The sequence below is a fragment of the Adiantum capillus-veneris genome, chromosome 29 (genome assembly GCF_014529385.1).
Source record: "Adiantum capillus-veneris isolate H3 chromosome 29, ASM1452938v2, whole genome shotgun sequence".
NCBI lineage: Eukaryota > Viridiplantae > Streptophyta > Polypodiopsida > Polypodiales > Pteridaceae > Adiantum > Adiantum capillus-veneris.
Window position 1 is genome coordinate 81,395,209 of NC_140959.1, and position 10,887 is coordinate 81,406,095.

Consider the following 10,887-nt stretch of genomic DNA (forward strand, 5'->3'; position numbering starts at 1 on the left):
AATCAACATCCGACCATCTGACCCTCCGGATGCCCACCCACCGAACCATTTCATGAAAATCCCTTCCCGAGGTAGTAGTTAACTACTCAAAATCAGAAAGACAGTAGCCTATCAGACATCATCAAACAACAAGCAGCATGCAATCTATGGCATACCCTCGTTCAGGGAAATTCATCTGGTTGGTCCCACCAGATCTTTATTTAGGAACTTTTAATTCATTTCCTTTCCCTTATCTGTTATAATTAGCTTATAACTAGTTTCCTAACTAATCATGCAACACATTTAGTTTCAACCAATTCGTCTTACCTCCCCATTCAGGCCAAGATAATCGGTTACAAGCCATCAAAATGGTAGCACCTTCACAAGCCATCAAAATGGTTACAATCCATCAAAATGGTTGCACCTTCACAATATAACCCAGAATTAAGTGTTTGGGAAAGTCTCATCAAGTAATTTAATCATTCCTTTCTAAGCATTTTATCTCGAGAGGTATAGCACCATCTGGTGATAGATGCACAGGATAGCCCCTATATTCCTAGCCTTTCCAATTCCTTTTTAAGCAACCAAGTTGAACAAATTTCCTTAATTAAATTCACATCATCCTCCCTGAGTATAACCTTCTCATCCAACTATTGACATCAGGCCATACCCGGATTATGGCCGATTTCCAATAAGATACCGCAGGTACTTCACTCGGCCGGGCAAAAATAAAACAAACCAATTCATCCCTTATCCCTTGGGCATGAATGACCTAGGTATAACAACTTGCCGGTTACGCTATCCTAGCCGGAAAGGACCAATCTCCGACAAGTTCCCCAAGAGAATCCTCTCAATGGGCCGGCCTTTCAACCAAATTGACCCCAAGAAGATCCATCTTGGTTCCCGGTCATTTCTAGACAATCTTCAAAACTCCTAGTTAAATCTATGTTTTGCAATGGGCTATCCCTATCACCTCTCGAGATTCCTTTTAACTCCTAGTTGGTAATTTCCAGGTTCATTCATTTATCAACCTTAATTCCTACTTTCATTAATTATCTACCAGCCAACTTTATTTAGAAAATACAAGCGAGTTTTTCCATGGGCATTTGATGGTTAATGTCTCTTCGGAAATGCCAAATTTTTAAGTTCAATCCCCGTTTTTGTCGATTCCCAGGTTTTTTGCAATCCTTTGCCATCCATGGGGAATCTCCGTGGAAGCTTATAGAGTTTTCGGTTCAAACAACACGGAGATCAATTCCGCGAAGTTATCTCCTATCTCCCCCATCCCGTATTTGCAAACAAACTTGAAATTGAATACTTTAGAAATACTCTTCAATACCAAAAATTGAACTACTTCTATCGAGCTTAGATAACTACTCTTTTCTTATGGTACCTAGCTTTCCATTCTAGGAGCTAGAAGGTCATCCTATAATTTATGAGTTTTCGAGCTTTCCATGAAAGCTTGAACCTAAAATACAAGGTAGTCACTAAAGATTACACTTAAGTGCAAAGTTACCATTAATGCTTTGTTTAAGATTGCAAATCTACCTTTGAAACTTAACTTAATGATGTATAGATACTCTTAGCACTTAACCTATCTGCGAGGTTTCCATTAAAGCTTAAGCCTAAAAATGCAAGGTAGTTAGTAAAGCTTACACCTAAGTGCAAATTTACCATTAAAGCTTAGCTTACAAGAGCAAATCTACCTTTGAAGCTTAACTTTATGATGCGTAGATACTCTTATCACTTAACCCTAATTGCAAGGTTTTCAATAAAGCTTAAAACCTAAAAATGCAAGGTAATCACTAAAGCTTAGATCTAAGTGCAAAGTTACCATTAAAGCTTAGCTTACGAGTGCAAATCTACTTTTGAAGTGTAATTTAGTGATGTGTGGATACTCTTATCACTTAACCCTAACTGCAAGGTTTCCATTAAATCTTAAAACCTAAAAATGCAAGGTAATCACTAAAGCTTACATCTAAGTGCAAAGTTATTATTAAATCTTAGCTTACGAGTGCAAATCTACCTTTGAAGCTTAACTTTATGATGCGTAGATACTCTTATCACTTAACCCTAATCGCAAGGTTTCCATTAAAGCTTAAAACCTAAAAATGCAAGGTAGTCACTAAAGCTTACATCTAAGTGCAAAGTTACCATTAAAGCTTATCTTATGAGTGCAAATCTACCTTTTAAGCTTAACTTAATGATGCGTAGATACTGTTATCACTTAACCCTAATTGCAAGGTTTCCATTAAAGCTCTAAACCTAAAAATGCAAGGTAATCAATAAAGCTTACATCTAAGTGCAAAGTTACCATTAAAGCTTAGCTTCGAGTGCAAATCTACCTTTGAAGCATAATTTAATGATGTATAACTACCATTAATACTTAACCCTAATTCCAAGGTTACCATTAAAGATTAAACCTAAAATGATGTACATCAACCTTCCTAGTATTAAAACACATGGATTAATTAATCCTACTAGAACTGAATATTACCTCCTCTAAGCAAGAGGGAAGTGGGGTTGATGTCCTTCTTGAAGAGATGTGAGGCTCAAGGAGGAAGGAAAGGGATTTATGGTGAAGACGAAGAAGAGAGGAGCTTCTTCACAAAACCCTCAAGGGTTGTCCTCCAAGAGAGGAAAAGAGTTGAGGGTTTGGCCTTCAAGAGATGGAGAGAGCAAGAGCAAGGTTTAATGGAAACCTTGAGTTACTTAAGCATAGTCTTGAGCATGGCTAGTATGCAAGTAGCTTAGCAATATGTGTGTGTATAAAATTACAAAGAAGAGGGGGTGCTTATCTAGAAAATGGTAGGTGGAATTCTCTTCTCAATATCTATTGTTCCACAATTCTCTTCTCAATTCCTATTGGACCCCAAATTCTCTTCTCAAATGCTATTGGACCCTATTTCTCTTCTCAAATGCTATTGGACCCCAATTCTCTTCTTAGTTCCTGTTGGACCCCAATTTTCTTCTTAGTTCTTATCTCTTAACATTATCTTTCAATTAAGTTAGTCCCTTTTTCTCCCAGTTCTCGATCTAGATCACTTCCCACGCGGATCATCACGAAGAAGTATAACAATAATTTTAATCTTTTTGGAAAAATATAAGGATGACGTAATTTCTTATCCAAAATATCCTGGAGTAAAGAAAGAGCTCCCCAACAAAAAGAAAGAGCTGTCCCTCAGCTCGGGACATGCTTTAGAGAGAGTCAGACTCGATCTTCGGTCAACTTATGATTGAAGATGGTCAGTAACTTTAGGGTATTTAGATTAAAGGACATAGAAACTGGTATGGACCTTAAATAATACCCTTCTCTTGTATTTTTAGCTCTGACTCAAAAGTCTTAATCATAAAGAAGTCTTAATTACTCGGGGTTACTTTAATTACTGAGTATGATCTTACTCAACAATGTATTTTTCCTTTGGTGTGGCTGGATTGTGTTTCTCTTGTTAGGTCTGAAGAACATTTCTTCACTTCGCTCTCTATCTAGCCTTAATACGCTTACCATTCTTACCTAAACTTTAACCTTTTTTCTGTTTTGAGAGGTGACTCATTTCTCTATTGATATCATCCAACTAATACCATGTTCTTGACAGTGAAAGGATTTCATACTCATCTTTCAATCAACTCTTGCAATATCTCCTCCCTTGTGTACCCAATTTATTTCCTCCATCCTTATTTCTCTTATTTCTATAGCTTATCTTTAAATTTATAATCAGATATTCCATGTATCATAACAATTAGACTTGTAAAACATTATAGACGATTCGAATCTCCAAAGAATTGACTGACTAGAGATGCTTGAATTCCATAAATATGACGATTGATTACATCCGCATAAAAATTACATCAAAAGTGCCATTGATATCTTGAAGAATAATTATAAGTTGTTCCGAAGAACCAACCAAAATATGATCAAGGGTTTGGACAAAAGGGAAATATTGATTTGATTCCAAAAGGTCCACAATATCTGAATGCAAGCTTACGGAATTTCCCTAGCTTTAAAGAGCTGCGTTTGGGTTTGACTCTGAGGAAAACTTGTTCGCCTTTGCTAAAGCTTCTAGCGGAACGGTGAAGATCAGTGTAGCTCTTCTGCCTATCACTAGCTCTCTTCAGGTTGTCTCTAATAATTAGAAGTTTATGATCTATATCTTCTAGGGTAGACTTAGCGGCAGGAGCATAAAAAATTGGGTCGTCAAATCGAAGAGGGACTAAACATTCATGACCATACAAGGCTTTAAAGGGTTACATTCCGAGGCTGCGATGGTGAGAAGAGTTATAAGAAAACCCAACTAGGGGAAGGAACTTGATCCATTGTTGGGGTTGTTGGTTGCAGTATGCTCGAAGCATATCTTCAATGACTTGATTCACTCGCTCAGTTTGACCTTTAGTTTTCGGATGATATGCTGACTTGAGATTCAGTTGGGTACCCAGTTGGGCATCCCGATCACTGATGATTCTTGCAGGGATTCCATGTAATCTTACTACTGAGAGGCGGAAGTGAAAAATAGACCCGGTGGCCTCTACACCAAGACTATGCACAATGGCCTCATCATGGGGGATACACAATAGGGGCACCACCTAGCAAGATATGTGGCTAGGACGCATACATATACACAATGAAGCATGCCATGGAAAACAATTAAAAGATGCTTAGTACAGTACAAGTTTTGGAGTTATCCATATGATCCTGGAGGAGGTCATGGGATGACAGGGGATACAATTTCTTTCATAAGTTACCATGAGGTTGGCACATGCCGAAGGATGTGCAGGTTTAGAGGGGGTGGATGTCGTGCTGTGACACGTACATAGTGGGAACGCATGCTACAAGATCTATCTTGTAACTTTTTAGATACATAATTATCTTTTCTATAATGTAAATATTCATATTTAAGTATAATAATAAGCCTTCTATCTCATCCTATTATTTTTCTCAAGGGTAACCTATCCTTACTTTACCATCAGAAAATACTATGGAAAAAGCTCAAAAGCTCCGCCTCTTTAACTTGGGGCAAAAAGCATTGATTCTTTATTTCTACTATCTCATTATCATCTCACACCATAGCTAGATCATATATCTAGGACAAACTCCAATATATATATATTCTATGTATTCTTCATATTTTTCTTATATTTCTTTTTAAATAGCTACTAGGGGGGAATCAAATCCTAGTGGGACACTAGGTCGCATGATTTCAAAGATACACTTATTTTAATGCATTATTGCAAGTATGATTACAAAACTTTTTCAAGGAGCAATGTCATGCTTTCATATGGCATGAGGTGTCCTTTGGAATTAAATGAAAGTCTAGGCTAAGGGGACCACGGGAAGACTTTTGCTGCCAGAAATGGACCCTATTTTGATGAATTTTTTACACAAGGTTCCAATCCGAATTGGAAAATGATTTTAAAATGAAAATAGTAGCTAATGAGCTGAAGTTTTTGCCCATATTTTTACTTTTTTATTTGGAGCTACGGTTGAGGAGATATGATCAAAATATTGGACCACAGTCTGCCCACATCATGCAGGGACAGCTCATTTCCAACTTTTCCAATTTCTGTTCACACTGGCTCCTCTCTTCTTGTGTAAACCCTTGGGGGTTCCCTTCACCTATAAAAGGGAACCTCTTCTTTCTTCAAAAGAACTCAAGCATTCATGCCATTGATGAGAGGAATTCTTGAGGGAGTGAGTAGTAATGCCTAATTGTACTTAGCACCATTAACATAAGCCCAAGCCTACACGTTCTCCTAGAGGAAGACTAGCCATTCTTGTACGCTATCCTTGGAAGATCAACTCTAATCAAAGAAGATGTTGTACTTGGAGTATCAATCAATGTTGAATTCTTCCCTCTTCTTCTCTCTCCCATCAATAATGGTGCCGAAGGGTTTCAAGTAAGATATGTTCTACATTGATGTTTTCTTGATTTCTTGTTGTTTTCATTTTCATCTCTAATCCAATATATATATATGTATCTAATATCATCTCCTTAACCAAACCTATCTCTCTCATTCTTAGTAATTCATCCTCTCTAGGTTCTCTTTGCTACAGGTACATCTCTCCCCACAGTATCCTTATTGCCTACGGGCAAGAATAGGACTTGGGAGGGAAACTTCTCATCTCTTCACTTCTCTCATATCTACATTTCTCACATACTATCCTAGATGAATAACCCACATGATGATCATTTCTATCGCTTTCACTCTGTATGATATATAAGAATTAACGTATGGATTAGCTGTAAAATACACTTTCAACAACGTATAGTGTTTCTCTTCGGCCCTGAAAGGATCAATGAAATACTTCTATCACCGGATCCCATCATACTACCTCTCATAGACTATAATTTTTCTTTTGACGTAAGCATATTTATCTTGCTATGAACCAAGAGGATTTGTACACATAATTAATCCCAATCACTAAAAAATATATATATATTATGGTAAGCACAAAACTACAATTCCAAAGAACAATTCGTAGCCTATTTGGTCAGCCAAGATTGAATGCCATTAACTCATCTATTAACCCTTTCATATTACCCATGATACGATATGACCATAGCCTTGATGTTTTCATTTTCGTATTGTTTTGACATTCTCTTTTGTGCTCTTTCTTTGTGTGTGTGAGTGCAAGAGAGAAAGAGTGAGTCTTCTTTGATTGCACATCTTTCCAAACCCTAGTCTTCATAGAATCTATGGTTTAACTCCTTCATATAGTTTTTGTTGAGTTCTCTCACAAACTCTCATAGCCATAGGCCCGGTGCTTTCCTGGCAAGACCGCAAATTTCTCGACAAAGTATCTCCCCCCATCCCCTATCTCCCCCATCCCGTATTTTCAAACAAACTTGAAATTGAAAACTTTAGAAATACTCTTCAATACCAAAAATTGAACTACTTCTATCCAGCTTAGAAAACTACTCTTTTCTTATGGTACCTAGCTTTCGATTTTAGGAAGCTAGAAGGTCATCCTATAATTTATGAGTTTTCGAACTTTCCATTAAATCTTAAACCTAAAATACAAGGTAGTCACTAAAGCTTACACATAAGTGCAAATTTACCATGAATTCTTAGCTTAAGAGTGCAAATCTACCTTTGAAACTTAACTTAATAATATATAGATACTCTTAGCACTTAACCTATTTGCGAGGTTTCCATTAAAGCTTAAACCTAAATGCAAGGTAGTTAACTAAAGCTTACACCTAAGTGCAAAGTTACCATTAAAGCTTAGCTTATGAGAGGAAATCTACCTTTGAAGATTAACTTTATGATGCGTAGATACTCTTATCACTTAACCCTAATTGCAAGATTTCCATTAAAGCTTAAAACCTAAAAATGCAAGGTAATCACTAAAGCTTACATCTAAGTGCAAAGTTACCATTAAAGCTTAGCTTACGAGTGAAAATATACCTTTGAAGTGTAATTTAGTGATGCGTAGATACTCTTATCACTTAACCCTAATTGCAAGGTTTCCATTAAAGCTTAAAACCTAAAAATACAAGATAATCACTAAAGCTTACATCTAAGTGCAAAGTTACCATTAAAGCTTATCTTACGAGTGAAAATCTACCTTTGAAGGTTAACTTTATGATGCGTAGATACTCTTATCACTTAACCCTAATTGCAAGGTTTCCATTAAAACTTAAATCCTAAAAATGCAAGGTAGTCAGTAAAGCTTACATCGAAGTACAAAGTTACCATTAAAGCTTAGCTTATGAGTGAAAATCTACCTTTTAAGCTTTACTTAATGATGCGTAAATACTCTTATCACTTAACCCTAATTGCAAGGTTTCCATTAACACTAGGTTGGTAATGGGACATTTTTATGTCCTGTGAAGTGACCATTTTCCTTGAATTATGTCAAGAGTTTCAAAATGGATTTTGAGGTGCTATCTATCTACAAAGTTGTCTCATGAGCTGAAAAAAACTCGACATTTTTTTGGAATATCAATTCCATCTTTAACATTGTCCTTGCACAACATTTCACAACCTAAACTGTGTGAAAAAACGGGTCCTGTTTTTTGCTTTTTTCAACTTTTTGCAACTATACCACTCTAGAATTCATGTTTGTGAGGTTTATAATGCTAGAGAACTATCTTTAGTAGTCCTCAACATGTCCTGATGCTTCTAAGGAGAAATAAATATTAAAGTTGTAAGTTATGACCAAATTACAAAAATTATCAAATCCTGTTTTTTACCCAATTTTAGCTCTTCTATGATTTTTCTGGTGGATTTCATGATATCCAAATTCATTTTGATTTTCTATGTCACATATTGTAACATAAAGCTAACATTCCTTGAGTTTTGGGGCACCTAATACCCTATTTTGCATAGTACACAACGATGGTTGATTTTTTCAATTATGAAAGAAAACGAAACATTCTAGTATATCAAGTATAGCTTTTTCAATATTGTTAGTTTCTTGTGACAACTACATGCATTTTGTAGGTAGTAACCATATCTAGTCATAAGGATCAAATTTGTCTAGATATTGAATAGTTTCTATGGGATTCTACAACTCATAATGTTCAACCCAGTTTTTTCATGTTTGCTGTATTTAACACTTCATCTTTGTCCCCAAGATTCCCCTTGGTAAGAGATGTATTATTCTTTTGACATGCTCCATGGCTCCTTATGAACATAAAGGACAATAGGGAACTAAGAAAACATGCATATATTAGTTGTATTGAGCGTGGCTATAGAAACTTTGATGATAGGTTTGCTGAATGGTAAAAATTCAACTTTTTTGTACCTATTTATTTTTGGCAAAACAAAAAATAGTGAGTGAAGCAATCATATGTTCTGATCACCAACCCATTGAAGTTAACTAGGGAATTTATCTCATGTCCTACAAAAATCCCTAGTCTTATTTTTATGCAACAAAACATAAGAAATGACTGTTTTGATGAAAATTCACTGGTCCATCAACTTTGCAGGCTTGGTGTGACCAAAAGATGAGAAATTTTACAAGTTTCTTATTTTTTCCATGTTTAGTAGGCCTTGAACTATAACCTCATGAAAGGATTTTACAAAATGAGTGGATCTACTATGGTTTTGGAGGTTTTTTTCAAAACCCTGAAAGGACACTTTTATGTCCTGTTAGGTTACCAACCTAGTGTTAAAGATTAAAACCTAAAAATACAAGGTAATCACTAAAGCTTACATCTAAGTGCAAAGTTACCATTAAAGCTTAGCCTACGAGTGTAAATCTACCTTTGAAGCATAATTTAATGATGCATAACTGCCATTAATACTTAACCCTAATTCCAAAGTTACCATTAAAGATTAAACCTAAAATGATGTACATAAACCTTTCTAGTATTAAAACACATGGATTAATTAATCCTACTAGAAATCAAGATTACCTCCTCTAAGCAAGAGGGAAGTGGGGTTGAATTCCTTCTTGAAGAGATGTGAGGCTCAAGGAGGAAGGAAAGGGATTTATGGTGAAGAGGAAGGAGAGAGGAGCTTCTTCACAAAACCCTCAAGGGTTGGCCTTCAAGAGAGAAAGAGAGTTGAGGGTTTGGCCTTCAAGAGAGGGAGAGAGCAAGAGCAAGGTTTAATGGAAACCTTGAGTTACTTAATCATAGTCTTGAACATGGAAAGTATGCAAGTAGCTTATCAATATGTGTGTGTGTAAAATTACAAAGGAGAGGGGGTGCTGATATAGGAAATGGTAGGTGGAATTCTCTTCTCAATTCCTATTGGACCCCAATTTCTCTTCTCAATTCCTATTGGGTCCCAATTCTCTTCTCAATTCCTATTGGACCCCAAATTGTCTTCTCAAATGCTATTGGACCCTATTTCTCTTCTCAAATTCTATTGGACCCCAATTCTCTTCTTAATTTCTATTGGACCCCAATTTTCTTCTTAGTTCTTATCTCTCTTAACTTTATATTTCAATCAAGTTAGTCCCTTTTTCTCCCAATTCCCGATCTAGATCAGTTCCCACGCGGATTCACGAAGAAGTATAAAAATAATCTTAATCTTTTTGGAAAAATATAGGGATGATGTAATGTTTTATCCAAAATATCCTTGTCTTTTCATTCTGGAGTAAAGTCTCGTTGTCCACATGACTTCTTTGTTTGTCTTGCCTTTTCTAAATTATTTTTTAGGCTGAAAAAAGTTCCGAATGGCTCTAGGGTTTAGGGAGGGACCTTACAATAGGAAAATACTTTAAAAACTTTCAAGAATCTAGGATTGTGGCATCGTAACTTCTTTGCTTTTACCGAGCTGTTAGGTGCATGTGTGGTCCCACTACTAATATTGTCTTATGGTCATTAACGTACTAGAGGGTGGCCATTAAGCCCGCACAAGATATTGGAATTGTAAACCAATTTCCCTCCATTAGGATGATTTCAAAGTGAATCTCCCTCCACTAAAGCTTTTCTCTCAGAGCTATGGCTTCCACGTCTTCCTGCCCAAGAAGCTCTAGGTGTTTATGGTCTCTCACACCAACTAGCAACACATGCACTTTGCGTAGAAGGCCAAGTAGTAGCATATCATCAATTACAATATCAACTTCAATAAGTACAGAGAACCAATGGGTTGGACAAAGGATAAACAAAGGTTCATGGGTCCTAATGCAACCAAGAAGAGCCAAGAGGTCTAGTGCTATCAATGTTTACCGCTCAGCATGGAAGGCCAGAGTGTTGGATTTCAAAGTTCAAATCGGAAAAAGATCCATAAAGGAAGTTCTTGTTTAGCATATATTTACCCATCCAGACGTGAGAAAACGATGGAAATGTGTCAGATATACATCAACCACGTTGCAATTGTAAGTATTCTTCACATCTCAACTGCATTTGATTTGTCATTTCACTTATTGATACTCTCAGTTTAACTTTTGTTATATATTTTGCAACATTTATCCCTCTTCTTATGAGCAATGGCTCCATTCTTCACATCTCAACA